Raw genomic sequence first — 23,017 nt, forward strand, 5'->3', positions numbered from 1 at the left:
CCTCTCTAGTCGCCTACATCTTAGCGCAAAGCTTTTCCGCTCCAGTTCTCAAGGAGAAAGTGTCCCAGCACTGCTCACTTAGCCCGACCTTGCCAGGAAATAGGATTTGCTGCACATTCCAAGGACACTGCATTTTCCTGGGCAAGCTGCAACCTGCTGGCAGATGGCCGTGCTCTCTGCCCACTCCTGCCCAGCTCTGAGTAGTAGCGGGCACGTTGCAGCCTGGCGAAGGCAAGAAACCTCGAGAGCTGTCACAGAGCAGAAGGGCAGCTGAGATGCTGAAAAGCAGCAAAGCTGAACTGCCTGCCTCAGCTTCAGCAGTGTGTAATTGACTGAAGGCGAAAAACCAAGCAGCAGAGCAGCGGGCTTCTGTGCGCACTGAAGGCAATTGCTAGAATCCAGCAGCTGCTCCTCGCCAAGCACAGTCAACTGCCTGTGTTCTTGCTTCTTGACCAACTCACAGTTGCCCTTCTTCTCAGCAGCTGCCACCGTGTTCTCTGCATCTCGGAGCCTCTGGGGAGCAACAAGAATTTCCAAGGTGGGATGAAGTAGGACTACGTCAAAACCCAGGAAAATTGTCCGGGAACACCTTCCACTCGCATGTCAAGAGTGAATTCAACAGGCTTGGAGAGCGGCAGCCACCGTCCTGCAGCTGTCTGCGAGCTTCGCACACAAGCCGGCTTCTTCGCGGCTTCGTTCTTCGCCTCTTGCAAGCTACCGCGATCTCCGGCTGCCGGAGGCGAAGAAGCGGCAACTTCGCGCACAGATGACTGGAGCGGCAGCGGTGCGCTCCGAAGCGCCGCTTTTGCCGAAAGACGCCGGGAAGCGGCACTTGCTTTCGGCCAGCTGCGGAGCTGCGTATTCTGCCTCTCTAGTCGCCTACATCTTAGCGCAAAGCTTTTCCGCTCCAGTTCTCAAGGAGAAAGTGTCCCAGCACTGCTCACTTAGCCCGACCTTGCCAGGAAATAAGATTTGCTGCACATTCCAAGGACACTGCATTTTCCTGGGCAAGCTGCAACCTGCTGGCAGATGGCCGTGCTCTCTGCCCACTCCTGCCCAGTTCTTGGTACTAGCGGGCACGTTGCAGCCTGGCGAAGGCAAGAAACCTCGAGAGCTGTCACAGAGCAGAAGGGCAGCTGAGATGCTGAAAAGCAGCAAAGCTGAACTGCCTGCCTCAGCTTCAGCAGTGTGTAATTGACTGAAGGCGAAAAGCCAAGCAGCAGAGCAGCGGGCTTCTGTGCGCACTGAAGGCAATTGCTAGAATCCAGCAGCTGCTCCTCGCCAAGCACAGTCAACTGCCTGTGTTCTTGCTTCTTGACCAACTCACAGTTGCCCTTCTTTTCAGCACCTGCCACCGTGTTCTCTGCATCTCGGAGCCTCTGGGGAGCAGCAAGAATTTCCAAGGTGGGATGTAGTAGGACTACGTCAAAACACAGGAAAATTGTCCTGGAACACCTTCCACTCGCATGTCAAGAGTGAATTCAACAGGCTTGGAGAGCGGCAGCCACCGTCCTGCAGCTGTCTGCGAGCTTCGCACACAAGCCGGCTTCTTCGCGGCTTCGTTCTTCGCCTCTTGCAAGCTACCGCGATCTCCGGCTGCCGGAGGCGAAGAAGCGGCAACTTCGCGCACAGATGACTGGAGCGGCAGCGGTGCGCTCCGAAGCGCCGCTTTTGCCGAAAGACGCCGGGAAGCGGCACTTGCTTTCGGCCAGCTGCGGAGCTCCGTATTCTGCCTCTCGAGTCGCCTACATCTTAGCGCAAAGCTTTTCCGCTCCAGTTCTCAAGGAGAAAGTGTACCAGCACTGCTCACTTAGCCCGACCTTGCCAGGAAATAAGATTTGCTGCACATTCCAAGGACACTGCATTTTCCTGGGCAAGCTGCAACCTGCTGGCAGATGGCCGTGCTCTCTGCCCACTCCTGCCCAGTTCTTGGTACTAGCGGGCACGTTGCAGCCTGGCGAAGGCAAGAAACCTCGAGAGCTGTCACAGAGCAGAAGGGCAGCTGAGATGCTGAAAAGCAGCAAAGCTGAACTGCCTGCCTCAACTTCAGCAGTGTGTAATTGACTGAAGGCGAAACACGAAGCAGCAGAGCAGCGGGCTTCTGTGCGCACTGAAGGCAATTGCAAGAATCCAGCAGCTGCTCCTAGCCAAGCACAGTCAACTGCCTGTGTTCTTGCTTCTTGACCAACTCACAGTTGCCCTTCTTCTCAGCAGCTGCCACCGTGTTCTCTGCATCTCGGAGCCTCTGGGGAGCAACAAGAATTTCCAAGGTGGGATGCATGAAAACCAAAATAAAAACTCAGGAAGGTTGTCCTGGAACACCTCCCATTGGCATGCCAAGAGTGAATTCAAGAGGCAGGAGAGCGGCAGCCACCGTCCTGCAGCTGTCTGCGAGCTTCGCACACAAGCCGGCTTCTTCGCGGCTTCGTTCTTCGCCTCTTGCAAGCTACCGCGATCTCCGGCTGCCGGAGGCCAAGAAGCGGCAACTTCGCGCACAGATGACTGGAGCGGCAGCGGTGCGCTCCGAAGCGCCGCTTTTGCCGAAAGACGCCGGGAAGCGGCACTTGCTTTCGGCCAGCTGCGGAGCTGCGTATTCTGCCTCTCGAGTCGCCTACATCTTAGCGCAAAGCTTTTCCGCTCCAGTTCTCAAGGAGAAAGTGTACCAGCACTGCTCACTTAGCCCGACCTTGCCAGGAAATAAGATTTGCTGCACATTCCAAGGACACTGCATTTTCCTGGGCAAGTTGCAACCTGCTGGCAGATGGCCGTGCTCTCTGCCCACTCCTGCCCAGTTCTTGGTACTAGCGGGCACGTTGCAGCCTGGCGAAGGCAAGAAACCTCGAGAGCTGTCACAGAGCAGAAGGGCAGCTGAGATGCTGAAAAGCAGCAAAGCTGAACTGCCTGCCTCAACTTCAGCAGAGTGTAATTGACTGAAGGCGAAAAACCAAGCAGCAGAGCAGCGGGCTTCTGTGCGCACTGAAGGCAATTGCTAGAATCCAGCAGCTGCTCCTCGCCAAGCACAGTCAACTGCCTGTGTTCTTGCTTCTTGACCAACTCACAGTTGCCCTTCTTCTCAGCAGCTGCCACCGTGTTCTCTGCATCTCGGAGCCTCTGGGGAGCAACAAGAATTTCCAAGGTGGGATGCATGAAAACCAAAATAAAAACTCAGGAAGGTTGCCCTGGAACACCTCCCATTGGCATGCCAAGAGTGAATTCAAGAGGCAGGAGAGCGGCAGCCACCGTCCTGCAGCTGTCTGCGAGCTTCGCACACAAGCCGGCTTCTTCGCGGCTTCGTTCTTCGCCTCTTGCAAGCTACCGCGATCTCCGGCTGCCGGAGGCGAAGAAGCGGCAACTTCGCGCACAGATGACTGGAGCGGCAGCGGTGCGCTCCGAAGCGCCGCTTTTGCCGAAAGACGCCGGGAAGCGGCACTTGCTTTCGGCCAGCTGCGGAGCTCCGTATTCTGCCTCTCGAGTCGCCTACATCTTAGCGCAAAGCTTTTCCGCTCCAGTTCTCAAGGAGAAAGTGTACCAGCACTGCTCACTTAGCCCGACCTTGCCAGGAAATAGGATTTGCTGCACATTCCAAGGACACTGCATTTTCCTGGGCAAGCTGCAACCTGCTGGCAGATGGCCGTGCTCTCTGCCCACTCCTGCCCAGTTCTTGGTACTAGCGGGCACGTTGCAGCCTGGCGAAGGCAAGAAACCTGGAGAGCTGTCACAGAGCAGAAGGGCAGCTGAGATGCTGAAAAGCAGCAAAGCTGAACTGCCTGCCTCAACTTCAGCAGTGTGTAATTGACTGAAGGCGAAAAACCAAGCAGCAGAGCAGCGGGCTTCTGTGCGCACTGAAGGCAATTGCAAGAATCCAGCAGCTGCTCCTAGCCAAGCACAGTCAACTGCCTGTGTTCTTGCTTCTTGACCAACTCACAGTTGCCCTTCTTCTCAGCAGCTGCCACCGTGTTCTCTGCATCTCGGAGCCTCTGGGGAGCAACAAGAATTTCCAAGGAGTGATGTAGTAGGACTACGTCAAAACACAGGAAAATTGTCCTGGAACACCTTCCACTCGCATGCCAAGACTGAATTCAACAGGCTGGAGGGCAGCAGCCACCGTCCTGCAGCTGTCTGCGAGCTTCGCACACAAGCCGGCTTCTTCGCGGCTTCGTTCTTCGCCTCTTGCAAGCTACCGCGATCTCCGGCTGCCGGAGGCGAAGAAGCGGCAACTTCGCGCACAGATGACTGGAGCGGCAGCGGTGCGCTCCGAAGCGCCGCTTTTGCCGAAAGACGCCGGGAAGCGGCACTTGCTTTCGGCCAGCTGCGGAGCTCCGTATTCTGCCTCTCTAGTCGCCTACATCTTAGCGAAAAGCTTTTCCGCTCCAGTTCTCAAGGAGAAAGTGTCCCAGCACTGCTCACTTAGCCCGACCTTGCCAGGAAATAAGATTTGCTGCACATTCCAAGGACACTGCATTTTCCTGGGCAAGCTGCAACCTGCTGGCAGATGGCCGTGCTCTCTGCCCACTCCTGCCCAGTTCTTGGTACTAGCGGGCACGTTGCAGCCTGGCGAAGGCAAGAAACCTGGAGAGCTGTCACAGAGCAGAAGGGCAGCTGAGATGCTGAAAAGCAGCAAAGCTGAACTGCCTGCCTCAACTTCAGCAGTGTGTAATTGACTGAAGGCGAAAAACCAAGCAGCAGAGCAGCGGGCTTCTGTGCGCACTGAAGGCAATTGCAAGAATCCAGCAGCTGCTCCTCGCCAAGCACAGTCAACTGCCTGTGTTCTTGCTTCTTGACCAACTCACAGTTGCCCTTCTTTTCAGCAGCTGCCACCGTGTTCTCTGCATCTCGGAGCCTCTGGGGAGCAACAAGAATTTCCAAGGTGGGATGCATGAAAACCAAAATAAAAACTCAGGAAGGTTGTCCTGGAACACCTCCCATTGGCATGCCAAGAGTGAATTCAAGAGGCAGGAGAGCGGCAGCCACCGTCCTGCAGCTGTCTGCGAGTTTCGCACACAAGCCGGCTTCTTCGCGGCTTCGTTCTTCGCCTCTTGCAAGCTACCGCGATCTCCGGCTGCCGGAGGCGAAGAAGCGGCTATTTCATGCCCAGATGACTGGAGCGGCAGTGGTGCGCTGCGGGGCGCCGCTTTTGCCAAAAGATGCCGGGAAACGGCACTTACAATTCTTCAGGAATGTATTAAAAACAGACGTATAAATACGACGAAACCTCATTCTCTCACAGGTAGTTAATTAGAATTGTCTTTCTTATGTTTCATATAGGAATTCAAAATGTTATTTCCTTGGGGTTTTTGTTGTTTTCTTGATTTCAATGCGGAATGAGTTGTGCTGCATATGCTCTGTGAGCACAAGAAAAGAATGTTCTGCCCCGGCTAGCTGCAATTCCTCTTTGAGTTTAGGTTAGTAACTTTGAGTTCAACTGAAGTATTTTAGAAACAGCTACTTCTAAAATTCCATTTCCTCTGCATGTTTGGGCAGCAGACTGACTGTTCCCAATGGATGTTAGTGATTAAATTTGATAGGTATGGAAATGGAGAAGTCCAGACTAAGCTGTGGTAAGCCCTGAGCTGGCACTAAGAGGGAACCGGGGTTTTGTGCTCTTAGGAGCAGGTATCCTTTGGAAATGTCTGAATGTCTGATGGTGGTGTTGTTCTTTGTGGATTCCCGTAGAAAACAGAGTGCGAGTGGATCCTCAGATTTCTTGGGGAAGGGCTGCGTGACAAACTTTGCTGTGAGCTTTATGTCTACCAGAGGATTTTCTGGGTCATTCTTGCCTTTTTCAGCAGTCCTTTGTGTGACGAGGGCTCCCAGGTAAGAATTTATAAAGAACAGTTCCCAAATACCCCAAACCACAAAAGCTTATATAGCCTCGAGATCTCAAGTACAAAACAGAAAGGAGCAGCTGATTCTGCCTTGTTCCTCTTGAAAATCTGTTCCTTGTTGGTTTTGTGTATCTGTGGAGGGGGAAATAATTTAGCTTGTGTCTAAACCAGGCCCATCCTTATCCCCTGAAACTGGGACAGGTTCCTGCCATCGTGGAGCCTCACGTGGGTGCCGTAGTTTTGCTCCTGCAGTCGGGGCCTTTTCTTTTTGGGGTCTCTATTTCCCCAGCCAGCACATTTGTCACCTGAACAGTGCTTCGGCAGGAGGGAAACTCGCATGCCGGGAGTTCTCAGGTTTGGGAGCATGCACCTTGAGGATTTCAGGTATCAAAACCTCAGACAAAAAGAGAAAATTGTCTTGCTACCTGAATACTTCTTGTAAGAGCAGCACCTGTGGTGTGAAGCCTTGAAGGGAGAATGTCTTTCCTTTCTGGAGTTGCTGAGAACAGGCCGTGTTCATTTTAGCTGAGAGTTGATCAGATACCAGCCAAATTGCTCATTTTATTTTAGATAATCCCATCTTGGCTGTAAAAGAACAAGTTGCATTTTCTGTTTCAGAGTCGTATTCTGGAGATATCACAGAGTGCTGCCCCTGTCACCTCTAGAGCTGCCCATGAGCTGATAGAGGATCACAGCCTCCTCTCGTGGGTCCTGCACGGCTTAGAGAAAAGGTAACCAGAGAAGTACAGGAGACATGGGGACAATTTCCTGTCCACAGTAGAAGAATGACATGGCTGAGGATGAAAGCAAGGGGGACAGACCTGGAGACAGGGGCACCGAGGGCTGCACTGGCAGAACTTGCTGAACTCTGAGGTGTCCCTTGTGTTTTTGAGAAGAGAATCAAGAGGCTTTCAGGTGGTGGTAGGAGCGATGATGGTGGAAAGGCTTTGTGATTTGGAAATCACTTCCTTGACAAAGCAAAAGGACACCTTGTGCTGGTGTCTTTAGCTTTTAAGTTTCAAGCACCCTCAGTTCCCATCCTGTCACAGGACCTGCTACACAGGAAGTGGCACAGTAATGGATTTGAGCTGTTTAGAGCGTTATTTCTCCTCCCCTTGCCTCTCCCTGACAAAAAAAATCTCTCCTGCAAGCACAGAGTGCCCTGACAGGTTCAGGCAAGTGCACCAAAAGTGCCCTAGAATAAGGTCCCCCGTAGGAGATGGACCAGCTGCTGGTGAGGATCTGCCTTTCAAATGTGGTTTTCTTTTATTTTTTTTCTTTTTGTTCTGTTCTATTTTGTTTTTCAGGTTTCTGGAGAACCAGGTGATAAATAAAATGATTTCCTTACTCCATCCTCTGTGGCTAATAAATTTAAGAGACAAGAGAGAAAACAGGAATCGATCCCAGATGCTGCTGTTGAGATGGATATATGATCTACCTATCTGTATGTAGGTATATGTGTATATATATGTATATCTGCGTAGTGATAATAATGGGAGTTTTTATGATACGTTGCTTTACTGTTTTATATTTTTAATAAAGTGTGATTTTAAGTTATTAGTTATATTATTATAGTTTATTCTATTTATTGGCTAAAGTAACAGTTTCTTGTATTTGATTGGTATCAAGTAATTAATGTTAATCGTTAATAAGAGTTCATAATGAATTATTAAGGTGTGAATATTGTTCATTAAGGTACGTCTTTTTTAACTGTAGGTATTTTCATGTGTTTATATGGGTTTTTATGTTAATGATTTTGGGTTTTTGTGTTATGAATATATTAGTATTTTATTCGGGTTTTTTGGTTAGTTTAGTTGTTTGGTGTGTAGATTATTCTTGTTAAGTATGTTTGTCTATATATGTTTTAAAATTTAAGTTATAAATATACTTGGTAAGGATTTTTGTAGAGTTCTATGTAAAAATTTAAGTAGGTAAGGGAGATAAATCATTATTAAAAACTGAAATACTCATCTTATTAATAATTATTACTTTTAAGTTATTCAGTGATGTTTTAATGTTTGAAAATATTATTTAGTTATTTTTATGTGTGATTGATTAATGTTTAAAAAAATATTTAGTAAAGTTTTTGTAAATTGATTTCTTGTGATTTCATCCATTTATATATTTTAAAAAATGTTTTATATATATGATTGTGTGTGAATAATAAAAAATGAACAGTTGTTTTATTTTGTAAGGCAGTATGTTTAAAGATGTTTATATTTGGCAGTAATTTATTTAAAGTTATAGATGTGTTATTGTTTCATCTGGTTAGTTAATAAGTAAGTTCATTTGATGTGGTTCAAGTGTGAGTTGTAGTTATTATAGGTGTTAAAAGAGATGTAGAAATAATAGAATTAGGTTGTTAAAAGGTCATACGATTTTGATACTGAGAAGTAAATTTGTGTTGGAGTGATTGGGTATTTTTGGGTGGGTGTTATTTTATTTTTGTTTTTTTTTTGTTTTTTTTTTTTATGTATTATTGTTATGTTTGGTCTTAGTGGGGTTAATTGTTTTAAATGGTAGGTTTGCTGTTTTGAGGTAACTTCTTTGTGGTTTTGTGTTGTTTGGGGGTTGTTTTGTAACTAAATATTCTACAAGTATTTATTTGTAATGATTTTAGTCATTTTACTTTTGGTGGTTTACCTGTCATTTGGGGTATGAGTGTATAAATGTTATTTGAAGAGTTTATGTTATGTGTAAGTTTTTTGATTTGCAATTTAGTGTTTGTAAAGGATAAGGTTAGTTGTGAGGAGGTATTTCTTTCCGGTTTTTTTCTTTTTTTTTTTTTTTTTTTTTTTTTTTTTGCGTGTGTTTTAAATAAGGCTTGACACAGTGAGTAAGACTCTTGTGTGATTTTTTTTTTTTTTTTTTAATTGTGGAAACATAAGTATAACGTGTTCTTTAGGTTATGAAATTGACGGGACTACATTATTGGCTACTTACTAAATCTTGTAGTTGAGAGGTTTTTGTAACTCTGATTTTGAAATCAAAGAAGAAAACTGGGGAGACGAAGGAGGTAGAGAAGTTTATCTCCTTCTAGGACAGAAAGGGTTTAGCGCAGAAACTGCTGGGTCTAATGTGGCGCGGGGGTTTCCGTGCGCCGGCCGGGCCGGGCGCGGGGCTCGGCGGCAGGAGAGCGGCGAGCTGTGCGCGCTGGGCGGGAGGCGCGCTCCCGCGGGGAGCCGAGCGGAGCCGAGCGGAGGCGAACGGAGCCGAGCGGCTCCGAGTTGAGCCGAGCCGAGCTGCGCCGCAGAGGCGAATCCAGCCGAGTCTAGCGGAGAACAGCCCGAGTGTAGGCGAGGAGCCGAGTGGGGCCGAACCGAGCCGAGCTCCGCCCAGCGCAGCATCCCGAGCAGGGCGGGCCGCCGGGGCGGGCTCGGGGTGGAGCCGGCGCTCTCTGAGGGCTTCCTGTCCTGTCTCGCTCTCTACCCCTCCTTCCTCCTCCCCGTATTCCTCTTCTTTCTCTCTTTCCCCCATTTTCCGCTCTCCCCAAAGCCGACCCCTTTCTCTCCCTTTTCGGCCTCCCCTCCCGTGCCCCCCTCTACCCTTCCTTCCTCCTCCCCGTATTCTTGTTCTTTGTCCGCAGACCCTCCCCTCCTCTCCCTCCCAAACCCGAGCCCCCACTGCCCTCACTCCTTCCTGCCCTGTCCCTATCCCGCTCCTCCGTTCTATTCCTCTTCTCTCCCTCCTCTGTGCACCGTCCCTCTTCCCCGCTCCCGGCCTTTCCCTTGCCCTCCCGCTTTCCTCCACAGCCCGACCTCCCTCCCTCCCCTTTCTCACGCCCTGCTGTCCCTCCTCTCTTCCCGTCGCCCCGTTCCTTCTTTCCCCGCAGCCGCGGTGCTCGGGGCGCTGGAGAATGAAGCCCAGAGGGCCGGAGCCCGGCGCCCCCGGGCCCTTGCGGGAGTCCCCGCACGGGGCCGGAGGCTCTCGGCGGATCCCCCCGTGCCGGTCAAACCCCACCCAGCCCCGCCGGACCTGCGGCTTTGCCGGCATCGCGCTGAGAGCGGCCCCCGCTCTGTGCCGTGCCGTCCGTGCCGCGTCCCCGCCGTCTCTGCCGCTCCCTCGCTCTGCCCCTCGCCCGTGACAGCGAGGCTGGGCAGGAGCTTCGACCCTTCTGGCGGCTGCCCCCCTTTCTCGTTGCGGCAGAGTCCCTTTCGGGGGGGATGTACATGTGGAAAGGGATGGAAGCAAGTGCTGGGCTGCTGTCCAGGGCAGTTAAGACTCGTTCTGTGCCTTCTTTGGGGGCCAGGAAAAAGGGGTGAAGACTCGGGGCTCTGGTGTCATTTGGGGCACCCCAAGGTCCCTAGGAGGGGGAGGCACACTGCGGCGGAGGAGCAGGTGGGTGGTGAATGAGGGGGGTCATGCTGGGTGCCGTCCCCCAGAGGGACCCAAAGCTGCCCCAAAATGCACAGGGAGGGGGGTGTGTAGAATACTAAATCCTGTCAAGTGCTTCGTTCTTGTAGGTATTGGTAAAAATAGGAATTTGTCTCTAAATTCATTTGGGAAGAAAGCCAGAGCATCCCCAGGTATGAGCTGTGAGGATGAGGAGGGGCCGTCTCCTGCTGGCGGCTGTTTCAGGGGATTTGCCTCAGCTGACTTTTGCATGGAGCTGCTGGAGAAGAGGAGTTTATGGGGGGCTCCCGGGGCTGTCCTTGGAAACACGGTGAGAGCTTCGGACAGGGTCTGCGGGATCACCTGGATACGCACTTGGATACCTGGAGCATTGCTCAAAGGAGGTGCCGAGGGACAAACCTTTGAGCCGGGTAGCGGCAGCCAAACAGGTGAGCCCATGTGCGTTTGTAGCGGGGACATTTCTCCTTTCCCTTTTAAATTTCATCTTGCCAATCCCTCCCTGGTGCCTCAAGAAAAAAAAAAAAAAAAAAAGGGGGATTTTGAGGACCAAAGAAATTCCTAGTGGGGGAAGCAACTCCTCTTCCATTATTATCTGTGTTTGAGCTGGGGAGATCCCCCTTCTCTTGTGGTTTTGAGGGTCTTGACTGAAGGAAAACCTGCCTTTTCCAGGGTGTTAGGGGTATCCCAGGGGTGTCAGGGAATCCCTGTGTTCTATTTTAAATGGCAGGGGAAAAATTCTGTTGTCATATGCTGGGTTTGATTTGAGGGTAACACCACCCCCCCCTCCATTTTCATCACCCTAAGGTTTAAACGGAGGGGGCAGACCTGTTGTCCCTCCTTGTGAAGGGTTTGGATTGCGGTAAAAATCCCCCTTTCCCCATCGTTTGTGTCGCCGGCCGGGGGTCTATGTACAAATCACGAACGGGACGGGACTGCTGAGGAAGGCGTCTCGAGCTGGTTCATTTTCTCGCATCGCTCTCATGCCATGGTTACGGCGATGGGAAGATGCCAGTAGCTCACGTCCCTGGCAGCAGACAAAGAACTTTAACGTAAATTCTAAGGTTAAGAGTTTTGACCAATCACACGAAGCAAAAGCATATTGACACCCGTTCTATCCCACCACTGCAAGCACACGTACCTTTGGTTAAAACAACGCTCGCTTCTTTCCAATGCAATGCCTGCTCGTAAGCCTTAAAACACAATGCACGGGGCTCCATTCTTAAGCTTAGAACTTCCTAATATCTCGCTAGATACACTTTTCTGTGGCTTAGGGAGTTATTCCAGACAAGCGATAATACACAGCCCATTGTTCTATTTGTAGTTAACCTCTACTTCTTATATAATTTTTCTGCTGACAAATCTTATGTCTACTGCTTAGCTCGAATCTCAGTTCTGCTGTTTCTGAGGCCTGCCTTTTGCAGCTTTCCCAAAACCCTCTGATTTTAAAGGTTACCACAATTTGCGGGATTTCATTTGAGGACAAGCCCTTCTTTTCTGCTTTTATAGGGAATGAAGTTGAAGGGGAGAATACATTTATTTGCCCTCGTTGAAGCGAGGTGAGCACCTGAGTGTGGCGTCAGTTTCGGGAGCTCAATTGAAGGAGGCTGCAGCTCTCGCAGCGTTTGAAGGGTTGAAATCGGGGTGTGCCGCTGCGTTTGAGGGCGCTTCTTCTGCCCCTGGCCCGGCAGCCAAGGCTGTGGCGCGGGAGCTGCTGGCGTTGCCTGGGGAGCTGCCGAGGTGGAAGGGGAATTGGGCGCGGCCGGGCTGCCGCGGGACTGCCAGAGCTGCGCCGGAGCGAGGCGTGCGGAGCCGAGGGGAGCTTTGCCGGGCCGGCAGGCGGGAGAGGCGGCGCGGGCGCTGCACCGGTGCCGGCCGGTGCCAGCTGCTCCGTCCGCTCCGGGCGCGGGGCTCGAGCGCCGCCGGGGCCCCCTGCAGCCCTCAGGAGCCGCCAGAGGAGCCGCTTTCCTGCCGGGAGCCGCGCTCCACCCGGTGCCGGGAGCGCGGCTTTTAATTTTCCAAAGTTCCTTGATGTAGTGATTTTGAGGTGGTTTTTAGGAATTGGTTGTATCGTTTTATTTTGTTCGTAGCTGATGAATGATAACGGACGTGGTGTACTTCTTGAATGTTATTGTTCTTGTCTCAGGTGCTGATGACAAGGGTTTTTTGGGATTGAGTATTGTTGAATATTTTTTTCTCGAGGATTTGTTAGCTTTGTTTTGTGTTGATTTTTTTTTATTATTTAGTAATATTTTAATGTTAAAAATATAATTAAAACAGTAAAATTTTAACAGGGTTTGTTGTTTAAGGTTTACAAAGGTTTATATGGGTCATACCATGAAGTAGAGGGTAGGTTTATAATTCTGCAGTAGTGGGTTTTATAAGTGTGAGTATGTAGTGTTCATTTTGACAGGCCTTAGGTACTGTCCTGTAGTTAATCAGTGAGGTATTTATAACATTGGGAATTGCATTATTGTTTATTGAATTAGAGAGGTTTTATTAATTCAGTTTGTTTGATTGTCGTGTATGTTTTGTTTTGTTGTTGCAGAGAATCTGGGAAATACTGTTTATGGTAACATGTTTCTTTGGTGTTCTTGATTGTAGCTGAGCAAGGGGCCACAGGTCGGTGACTCTAGGAAACTGCCAGCGGGCGAGGCAGCCTTCCTCGTCCCCGGATGCCGGAGTCTTCCCCGGATTTGGGTGACTCCGGATGGTGGTAAAGTCTCTCCTCCAACCCGTGCCTTCAAAGAAAGACTCAGTAGTCTTCAGTCGTCCGGTCTCAAGGCAGTTTATTGCATGTTATCTCAAGGCACAGAGACTCCCTGACATTGTCCCTGACTCTGTCTGTCCCCGTCTCTGGCTGTCCCCGTCTCTCCTCCCCGAAGGGAGGGTGCCATCTTTTATATCACACATTACGTATTAGGTGTTTATAGTTTTTTCCCAATGCCTACTACCTATGTTGAACAGTGACTTTCTACTCTAAACCAATCTGTGAGTGCCAACACCACCAAGAACATGGAGAATAGGAAGAAGAGAGAAGGAGGACAGGGCACGCCCAAATCCCTCCATCTTAGAACCTCTGACCCCCATGTACAAACCTCAGACCCCCCTGTACAAGGCCTAAAACCCCCCTGTACAGCACTCAAAAATCCTACCTTTCACTTTGTGACTACTTCTATTATAATATCTAAACTTTTGTGATTTCTTGTTCTTCCTGCAAGGTTGGTAAATTGTTCCATGGGTCAAGCTCAAGACCACAGGGGTCCCTGGCCGCCTGCCAGGGTCTCAGAGGCTTCTGCCCTGGGCCCAGAACATCCAAGAGTGTCTGAGGGACACCTTGGGTTCCGACACCCGGATGTGTGAGAGATAAGTCGAGGGCTAGGACCCTGAGAGGGAGTGGAAGCGAGGCGCTGGGAGGGCTTTTTGAGGCAGCTTTGGAGATGGGGTTGGCCCTTTAGGCCACATAAAGGAAAAGCCTCACAGTGCTGAAGTGCTCAGGGCAGAGCAGTGCTGGTGCATGGTGTGTCACTTGTCTGTCGTGCCTTCTGTGTCTTTTGCCTTAGTCCTTTGAGGGGCTTATCGGAAGCCCAGGTGTCCATCTTTGCATCTCTCATCTCTGTGTTCCTCGGCCCCGTGCTGATTCCTTCTTACCTTTGGCTCGGGAGCCCAGACAGGCATCGGCCTAGCATCCGCTCAGATGTCTTTTGAGGTCTTGTTCTGGGCTGTTCTCAACAGCTGTGATTTGTGACAATTGTGACAGCAAGGATCCGTTCTAGCAGATTAGGACTCGTACCAAGGCGGAGATCCGTAGAGCATTCTGACGCTAGGGTTCTCGGGCATCCTTCTCTGCCTTGCTTGGAATAGGTCATTCAGTTAGCATCTTGTTCCTGCAGGGTTCTCTGAGCCTTAGAGGCTCACCATCAGTCTCAGCTAGGTCATCTCATTCTGCAGTTTCTGGCTCCCTGAGGGCATTCTTCTCGCCCAGAGCTTTCTCCCCCTGTTGTGTCCCCTTGTTTGTCTTGTTCTGTGTCACGGGTGTCTGGGTATTTGGCCTGGAGCTGCTCTGCCCTGCTGCATAGCCTGGTGTAGGTCTAGAATGGGGCGTGTCCTGGGGCCTGGAAATTTGTAATGTGGGGTGTATTTGGACTCTAGATGGGATCTGTAGATTGATGAAGGATACCTGGAGCTGTTAAGTTATCCTGCAGTGCTCTGACTTTTGTCCTAACGTTCTTTCAGATGCAGCCAGATGGAATCCGTGGCAGAGGGCCCCGTCCCGGGTGAGGGGGGGTCCCCCGAGAAGGTCAGTCGCTGTTTGTCTTTGCAGGGGAAGCGTAAATGGTGCCTCTGTGTTACAGCATTGTTCTTTGTTGTTATTTTTAGGAAATAAAGCCAGATACTAGCAGTCAAGGTAAGTGGGCAAGGTGAGCAGTGACCGGTGGCAGGCAGCAGTTGTCATTGCTCTGGTCTCAATTCCCGGTGCAGCTCTTAGGCTCCGTTCTTGTTTGCGTGCTTTAGGCGGTCCGCTCGTATTATGCCGAGACCCCCCTTGGCAATTGGGCCGCAGACCCGCTTCATCGCTCTCGTGGGAATTCGGGAAGCAGTGCACGGCTCTGTGATGAAGCCTTGATCTTTGTCATTTGAAGGTGTCACCCGGGGAGCCTTCAGGAGTGGCTGAGGAGTTGCTGTAAGTCGGGGAACTAGGGAGAAGGAGCCAGGGTCCACTCGACTTTCAGCAATGCCACATCACCTCGTCTGCTCTTCACCCAGGCAGACCCTGCCACGAGGGCATTGGCCTCTGGGTGCGGCCCAAGAAGCCGGGCATTTTTTGGAGAATGGTGAGTAGCAGAATTGTTACTGGTTATTGGCTGCTGTGCAGCTAAGATCCTGCAGTGATGTTTGGTGTTCTTGATTGTAGCTGAGCAAGGAGCCACAGGTCGGTGACTCTAGAAAACTGCCAGCGGGTGAGGCGGCCTTCCTTGGCACCGGACGTGGATTCTCGTCCCCGGACGTCCGAGAGATAAGTCGAGGGCTAGGACCCTGAGAGGGGATGGAAGCGAGGCGCTGGGAGGGCTTTTAGAGGCAGCTTTGGAGATGGGGGTGGCCCCTTAGGCCATATAAAGGAAAAGCATCAGAGTGCTGAAGTGCTCAGGGCCACAGGCCCCTGGAGACAAAGACCGGTCATTTTCCCTGGGAAAGAAAAGTGGCCAGCCCAGGTTCCTGATGTCAGTTTGTAGGGTTCTCTTGGGACCGTCAGGGCAGCACAGGTTTGAGGTGGGGGCAGCTTGGGTCTGGGACACATCCTCGATCGTTTGGATTTTTGGAGGTGTCCAGCCACTCAGGGCCACAGGCCCCTGGGTGCAAAGATCTTCCTTTTTCCTTGGGAAAGAAAAGTGTCCAGCCCAGGTTCCTGATGTCAGTTTGTAGCGTTCCCTTGGGACTGTCAGGGCAGCGGAAATTCTAGGTGATGGCAGGTTGGGTGTGGGACACAGCCTGCATCATTCAGATTTCTGGAGGCAACTGCGCATTCAGGGCCACAGGTCCCTTGAACTTGATCCCCAGCCCTTTCCCCTGTGAAACCCACCACTCTAGGTTCTTGATGCTAGTTTGCAGGAGGTTCTTGTCACTGCTAGGGCAGCCTGAATTTTTGGTGGGGGCAGTTTTGCTCCCTTGTAAATTCTGCGCCGTTCGGACCTTGAGGTTGCATAATGTCATTTGGGGCCACTGACCTCTGGACTCAATCGCTGGTCCTTTTCCCTGTAAAACCAAACTCTCCGTCGCCGTGTATTGATGTCTGTTCACTGGTGGTGTGCTTCACTCCAAGGGCAGCAAGTGTTTTTGGTGTTGGCATCTGTGGTCTGTGAGAAATCATTCGCTGTCTGCAATTTTGGATGCAATTCCTGTTTGGCTAGGGGCACACAGAGAGGAAAGATTGTTAATTTCCTTGGAAAGGAAAGTCCGACACCCCATTGTTTAAGGGGGAGACAAAGGGCTGTGTAGGGAAGGGAACTCCCCACAGGACCTTTCTTCACCTCATCCCCCACTCCAAAGTGTCGCAGCCCCCCGTGTGACAAGCTGCTTTCAGAGGGTTACCTGGGCACACCTGCACAGGGAGCTGCTAGTCCAGAGGGCCTAACAGGGCTATTCCAAGCGTTCCTCCAGGAACTATGGTTGGAACATCCAGCAGGGACTGGGGAGCAGCCGGACCCACCTGGGCACGGAGCATCCCTTTGAGAAAATGCCAAGGGAAGAGCCCTCTTGCCAAGGGGCAGCACCTGAGCAGGCCAGGCAGCATGTGGGGTTCCAGGGGAGAGCTTTCATCTTTCCTCTTTTATTGTGTCAGCCCTTCCCTAGAACCCCCAGACCTTCCGCAGCACTCCCAGAAAAGAGAGGGGTTAGTAGGAGAAAAGGGGTTTAAATTGAGAGCAAAAGCTTCCTTTTCCCATTATTTCTTGTGTTCAAATTGTGAGGGAATCCACTTTCCCTGCAATTTTAATGGTCTCAATGGAAAGAATCCCTGCCTTTTCTATGCTGTTAGGGTTATTAATTGACAGGGAATCCCCATTTTCCATTATTTTCCAGTTTAAATAGAAGGGGAAAACCTTGACAATGTTGTTTATGGGTTTGAATTAAGGGTAACTGCATTTGAATTAAGGGTAACCCTTTGTGTTGTCGTAAGGCTTAAATTGAGGGGAAAGCCCAGCTGTCCCTCCTTCTTAGGGGTTTGGATTGAGGGGAAAATTCCTCTTTCTTCATCACTGGAGAGATTTAAAGTGAGGAAAACCCCTCTTTTCCCTGTATTCTCGGGGATTAAATTAAAGGGCAGAAGACATTCTTTTGCCATTGTATCAGTTTCAGCGGAGGTAACTGCCCCATTTCCTCCTTTTAAAGGCTTCACTTGAAGGAGGCTCTGTCTTTTTCAGCATTTTAAGGGTTTAAAACTACCTTTCAGGGCAATTCTTTCTGCACCCTAGGACTAAATATCTCAGATCAGGGCAAGCCTGGCATGTACTTAATCTTTATGCTGCCCAGGAGGCTATTATTTTTCTTATTTTTATTTATAATGTAGATAGCCCTAAGTAGTAGTCCCAAGGAGACAGACTGTTCATATAATTCGTATTCTTCTCCACCCTACTTAGTCACAAGTGGAGTACTACTTAGTAGTCACTGAGGAATAATTATATAAGTTAACAGCAAATTACCAACTTATCTAGCTATGCTGCCTAAAAACCCAGTTTTATTTATTTTTTTTTTTCAAATAAACAAAGTTTATTTCTTACCAGCTTTCTGTCCATTTGTTCCAAGTAGTTGTAGCAAAAACGAAAGCACTGTCATTTCCCTGGAGAGTTTTCTTCTGTATCAAGCCCTTTACTCCCCTCGAATTCAAGTCAGAGGAGCCAAACAGCTGCAACTGCTCTGAGGGCTTTTATACCCGGTGGGATTTGCCCCTCCCCTTTTCCGGGCATTGTGGGAATGAGAGGCGGGCCCAATCAGGGGTATATTAACCCCAGCCTTTGCCAAGGGGCTTCATTCTCTCTCTGGAATCTGCTGGAATAAGAGTTCTCCTCTCATTTTGGTGAAGAGGCTCTTTCAGTTTGTCTCAGGTTGTTTTCAGCAGGTGCTTTTAGGCATCTAAAGCAACAGAGGCTTTGAAGAGACTGTGAAGAAAACAACGTTGAATACAGGGAGTATTTAATTTCGCAATTTGGGTTTGTGCATTTGGGGATGGTAAGGTGTTTTTGTAATTTCTGATTTTGTTTTGTTGGGTTTTTTGTGTTTTATTTTTTTTTTTAGGAGGAGTCCAACTTCCTGCAATTCCAGGTTGTGTCAAGTACAACATTTTTTCAGCAGATCCATCGTGTCACAAACGGTATCTGCCCCGTGTCAAAGATGATGTTTGAGATTGAGGCTTCAGATGAGTTGAGAATTGTGGCCAGGAGAGGGAGAGTGAGCAGGGTGCCTCTAATTAGGAGTTATTGTGGGGAGTTTTGAAGGCAGCAGGGTGAGAAATGGTGTCTATTTGAGGACCCCCTCAAGGATTTTCACAAGCATAGCAGAGGCATTCGTGTGTTGTACAGCACACGAGCTCATCCACTGCACTCACAGAAATGCCATGTAACTTTGCCTCTCTCTAATCCAGGTGCCACTCATAGTAAAAGTGATAGCCTTAGACTCAGGATGAAGCTGGAGACTTGAGGATCCAGGTACACTCAGAAGAGGATAAGTAGCTGACTTGCTGGGATTTGGCCCACATAACACTAAACTCATGTGTTGATTTTGCTGTTCTTTATTGTAGCTGACTAAGAGGCTAACAGGCGATCACACGGCCCTCCGAGGTAGACTCATTTCAGGTCCAACCTGGATTCACATCATCGATCATCCAAAAGATAAGTTGGGGCCACAGCCTGGAGATGGGAGTAGTGGATTGGAAATTCCTGGGATAGATTTGAAAACTAGCAGAGGATAAAGGGATATCTTCTAAGGGGCCTCTTAGGACAGGTAAAGGGAGAGGCTCTACTTTTGATTGCAGCTGTAGGGTGTGCAGTGCAGAATAGTTCCGGTCCGTGTTGTGTTGTCCCGTGTACTGTGTTATCTGGTGTGTCTTTGGGGTCCCTTGGATCAGATATCCCTGCCTTTTCCCCTCAAGGGCCTTAACACAAGCATCAGCCATCATCTCTGGGTTCTCGAACGCTTGCACTTCTCGGCACGATGCCGATATCATTGGTTCTTTTACCGGCTGGCTCGGCCGTCTCTCTCGGTCGCATCTCCGAAGCATCGAGTGGGACGTCTTTTGAGGCCTCCTTCCCGGCTGTATCACCGTCCATCCTTTCCAGCCACGAGCTGTAACATCCTGGGGCTTACAAGATTGTATGGATACGGAAAGCATTCTAAACGTAGCATTGTCTCACAGCCATCCTGATCATTGTGACCGGCAGTTCTTTTAACAGGTCACTCTATTCCAGTCTTTTCCAGGAGCTCTTCCACTACTTAGAGCCTCCTCCATCCACCGCCGCCAAAGCATCGGTCATTTCTTTTGGCATCCTCTCAGTCCTTGCCGTTATTCTTCTTGCCAGGAACTTATCATCCTTGTGTCACGCCGTTTGTCTCATAACGTGTTGTTTGTGTTTAGTGTCCCCTCGTTTGTCCCGTCCTGTGTCACGGGTGTCTGCACATATTTGTCCCAGAGCCGTTCTGCCCTGCTGCATAGCCTAGTGTAATAGGATAGGTCTTGGGGACTTGAAATTTGCAGTGCAGGGTGTAGTTGGACTCTAGATGGTATTCCTAGATTGACATAAGGTGTTTGCAGCTGTTAAGTTATCTTGCAACCATTTGACTTTTGTCCTAACTCTCTTTCAGATGCAGGTGGATTAAATCTGTGGCAGAGCACCCCCAGTCCCTGGAGAGGGGGTTCCCCTGAGCAGGTCAGTCACCGTTTGTCTCTGCAGTGGAAGTGTAAACGGTGACTGTGTGTTACAGTACTGTTTTCTGTCTTTATTTTTAGGCATTAAATCTGGGTATCTGCAGTCAAGGTGAGCAGTGACCAGTTGCAGAAACAGTTGTTCTCACTCAGGTCTCAATTTCTGGCGCAACTCTAAAGCCTCCATTCTCGTTTGTGTGCTTTAGGCAATCCACTCGGAGTATGCCAAGCCCCCGTCACCAACCAGCCGACGGACCGGGTTTCCTATGCTTGCGGGTCCTCTGGAAGTATTTTAGGACCGTGACGAAATTTTGTATTTCAAGGTCCCATCCGGGTAGCCTTTGGCAACGGCTGAGGAGTTGCGGTGAGTTGCCGAGGTAGGGAGGGGGAGCCAGGGTCCACTTAGGTTTCAGCAATGCCGAGTCACTTTGTCTCTTCTTAACCCAGGCATACCCTGCGATGACGGCGTCTTCCTCCGAGCACGGCGAAAGCGTGCGGCCCAAGGAGCCGGGCATTCTGAGGAGAACGGTGAGTAGCAGAATTGCTGGGTTTTGTCTGTTGTACAGCTAAGATCACGCAGTGATGTTCGGCGTTCTCAATTGTAGTTGAGCAAGGGACTACAGCCCGGTGATCGTAAGAAAATCCCCAGCAGGCGAGGCGGCCTCCATTCGCACGCGACACGGATTCTCGTCCCCAGACGTCCGAGAGATAAGTCGAGGGCTACAGCCTCGAGAGGGGATGAAAGCGAGGCGCTGGGAGGGCTTTTTGAATTGGCTTTGGTGGCAGGGATGTGCAGGAAGTATCCACTTAGGCCACCTAAAGGGAAAGTTTTTCTTTTGATCACAGTGCTGAGGTGCTCAGGGAAGAGCAGTCCTGGTGTGTGTCGTGTCACTTGTCTATTGTGCATTCTGTATGTTTGGGTATTTCGTGTCACATGTCTTTTTTACCTTAGCCCTTTGAGGGGCCTATCGGAAACCCCGGCCTCAGTTTCAGCATCTGCGATCTCCGCGTTCCTTGGACAGGCACCAGTGCAATAGGACTCTTGATTCTGGAGGTCAGACAGGCATCTGAATTGCATCTCCCTTTAGAAACACCCAGTCAGATGTCTTTTAAGGTCTTGCTCTGAGCTGTGTCGACAGCCACACACCGCAATGATCCATTATTAGCCGATTAGGACCGATAAGAATGCGAAGCTAGCTAGAGCCTTCGGACCGTAAGATTGTTGGCCATTCATCTCTGCGGTTCTCTTAAGAAATCATTCTGTTAGCATCTTCTTCCTGCAGGGTTCTTGGAGCCTCATCGGCTCTGAGCCGTCAGTCTCACCTAGGTCATCTCGTTCTGCATTCTCTCGGCACTCACCATCATTCTTCTTGCTGAGAGCTCTCTCTCCCTGTCGCATCCCCTCGTTTGTCACGTCCTGTCCTGTGTCACGGGTGTCTGCACATTATTGTCCCGGAGCTGTTCTGCCCTGCCGCATAACCTGTAATAGCACAAGTCCCGGGGACCTGCAATTTGTAATGCAGGGTGTAGTTGGGCTCTAGATTGTATTTGTAGATTGAAATAACATGTTTGGTGCTGTTAAGTTATCCTGCAGCCGTTTGAGTTTTGTCCTAACTTTCTTTCAGATGCAGATGGGTTACATCTGTGGCAGAGCAGGCCAGTCCTGGGTGAGGGTGCTTCCATGAGCAGGTCAGTCGCTGTTTGTATTTGTAGGGGAAGCATAAATGGTGACTATGTTCCAGCACTCCTCTTTGCCTTTATTTTTAGGAAGGCAGATGGCAGCAGTCAAGGCCAAGCGTGCAAGGTGAGCAGTGGATAGAAGCATAAATGGTGACTATGTTACAGCACTCCTCTGTTGCCTCAGCATTCTTAGGAGATGGTGAGTAGCAGAATTGTCAGGTTTTGGCCGATGTGCTGTTAAGATTGTGCCCTGATGTTTGGTTTTCTCTCACTTGGCAGACCAAGAGATAACAGCCCGGTGACAGCTGGAACTTCCCAGACAGGGAGGCGGCCTTCCTCTGCACCCGACAGGGATTTGCATCCCCAGATGCGTGCAAGATAAGTCGAGGGCTATGACCCACAGAGGGGATGGAAGCGGGGGTGCCAGGTCGGGACTTCCCAGGAGGGGTTTTTGAGTCAGAGATGGAGACAGGGATGTCCAAGAAGTGTCCCCTTAGGCCACCTAAAGGGGAAGTGTCTCTTTTGCTCACGGTGCTGAGGTGCGCAGGGCAGAGCAGTTCCGGTGTGTGTTGTGTCACTTGTCTATTGTGCGTTCTGTGTTGTTTGGGTCTCTAATGTCCTATATCTTTTTTACCTTAGCTCTCTAAGGGGCCTCATTCTTGGCATCTGTGACCTTTGCATTCCTTGGCCCGGCACCAGTGCCATAGGACTTTTGACTCGGAAGTCTGGACAGGCATCAGAATTACATCTCTCTTTAGAGGCATCCAGTCAGATGTCTTTTAAGGTCTTGTTCTGAGCAGTATCGACAGATGCTCACTGCAATGATGCATTATAGCGGGTTAGGATTTGTGAGAATGCCAAGCTAGGTAGATCATTCTTACCGTAGGCTTCTCAGGCATCGGTTTGTGCAGTTCTTCGAAAACATCATTCTCTTAGCATCTTCTTCCTCCAGAGTTATCTGAACCTCATCTGCTCGCTCTCAGTCTCATCTAGGTCATCTTGTTCCGCTATCTCTCAGTCCTTGCGGGCATTCTTTTCGCCAAGAAAGTTCTCTCCCTGTTGCATCCCCCCGTTTGTCATGTCCTGTGTCACGGGTGTCTGCACATTATTGTCCCGGAGCTGTTCTGCCCTGCCGCATAGCCTGGTTTAATAGCACAAGTCCCGGGGACCCGCAATTTGTAATGTAGGGTGTAGTTGGGCTCTAGATTGTATTTGTAGATTGAAATAACATGTTTGGTGCTGTTAAGTTATCCTGCGGCCGTTTGAGTTTTGTCCGAACTTTCTTTCAGATGCAGATGGATTACATCTGTGGCAGAGCAGGCCAGTCCTGGGTGAGGGTGCTTCCATGAGCAGGTCAGTCACTGTTTGTATTTGTAGGGGAAGCATAAATGGTGACTATGTTCCAGCACTCCTCTTTGCCTTTAGTTTTAGGAAGTCAAGGCAGATGGCAGCACTAAAGGTCAAGTGTGCCAGGTGAGCAGTGGACAGAAGCAGTTGTTCTTGCTCAGGTTTGCTTTTGGTGCAACTCTAAGCCTTCCTTCATGTTTGTGTGCTTTAGGGAATCCACTCAGAGTATGCATAGCCCCTGTCAAAAAACTGGCTGATGGTCTGGGTTACCTGCAGTTGTGAGCCCCCTGGAAGTATTACAGGCCTCTGTGATGAAGCCTTCAAATTTTGTATTTCAAGGTCCCATCTGGGTAGCCCTCAGGAATGGCCGAGGAGTTGTGGTGGATCGGGAATGTAGGGA

General features: G+C 50.1%; 1 long non-coding RNA gene across 1 annotated transcript; it reads left to right on the plus strand.

The window, feature by feature from the left end:
• The first annotated feature begins 5,799 nt into the window (after window positions 1–5,799).
• On the plus strand, window positions 5,800–7,177 carry LOC128814063 (uncharacterized). Its single transcript, XR_008439256.1, has 3 exons — window positions 5,800–5,814; window positions 6,444–6,556; window positions 7,133–7,177. It is a non-coding gene; the product is annotated as an uncharacterized LOC128814063 (long non-coding RNA).
• Window positions 7,178–23,017: the final 15,840 nt, after the last annotated feature.

This window comes from Vidua macroura, chromosome 13, assembly GCF_024509145.1.
Source record: "Vidua macroura isolate BioBank_ID:100142 chromosome 13, ASM2450914v1, whole genome shotgun sequence".
In the NCBI taxonomy this organism is placed as follows: domain Eukaryota; kingdom Metazoa; phylum Chordata; class Aves; order Passeriformes; family Viduidae; genus Vidua; species Vidua macroura.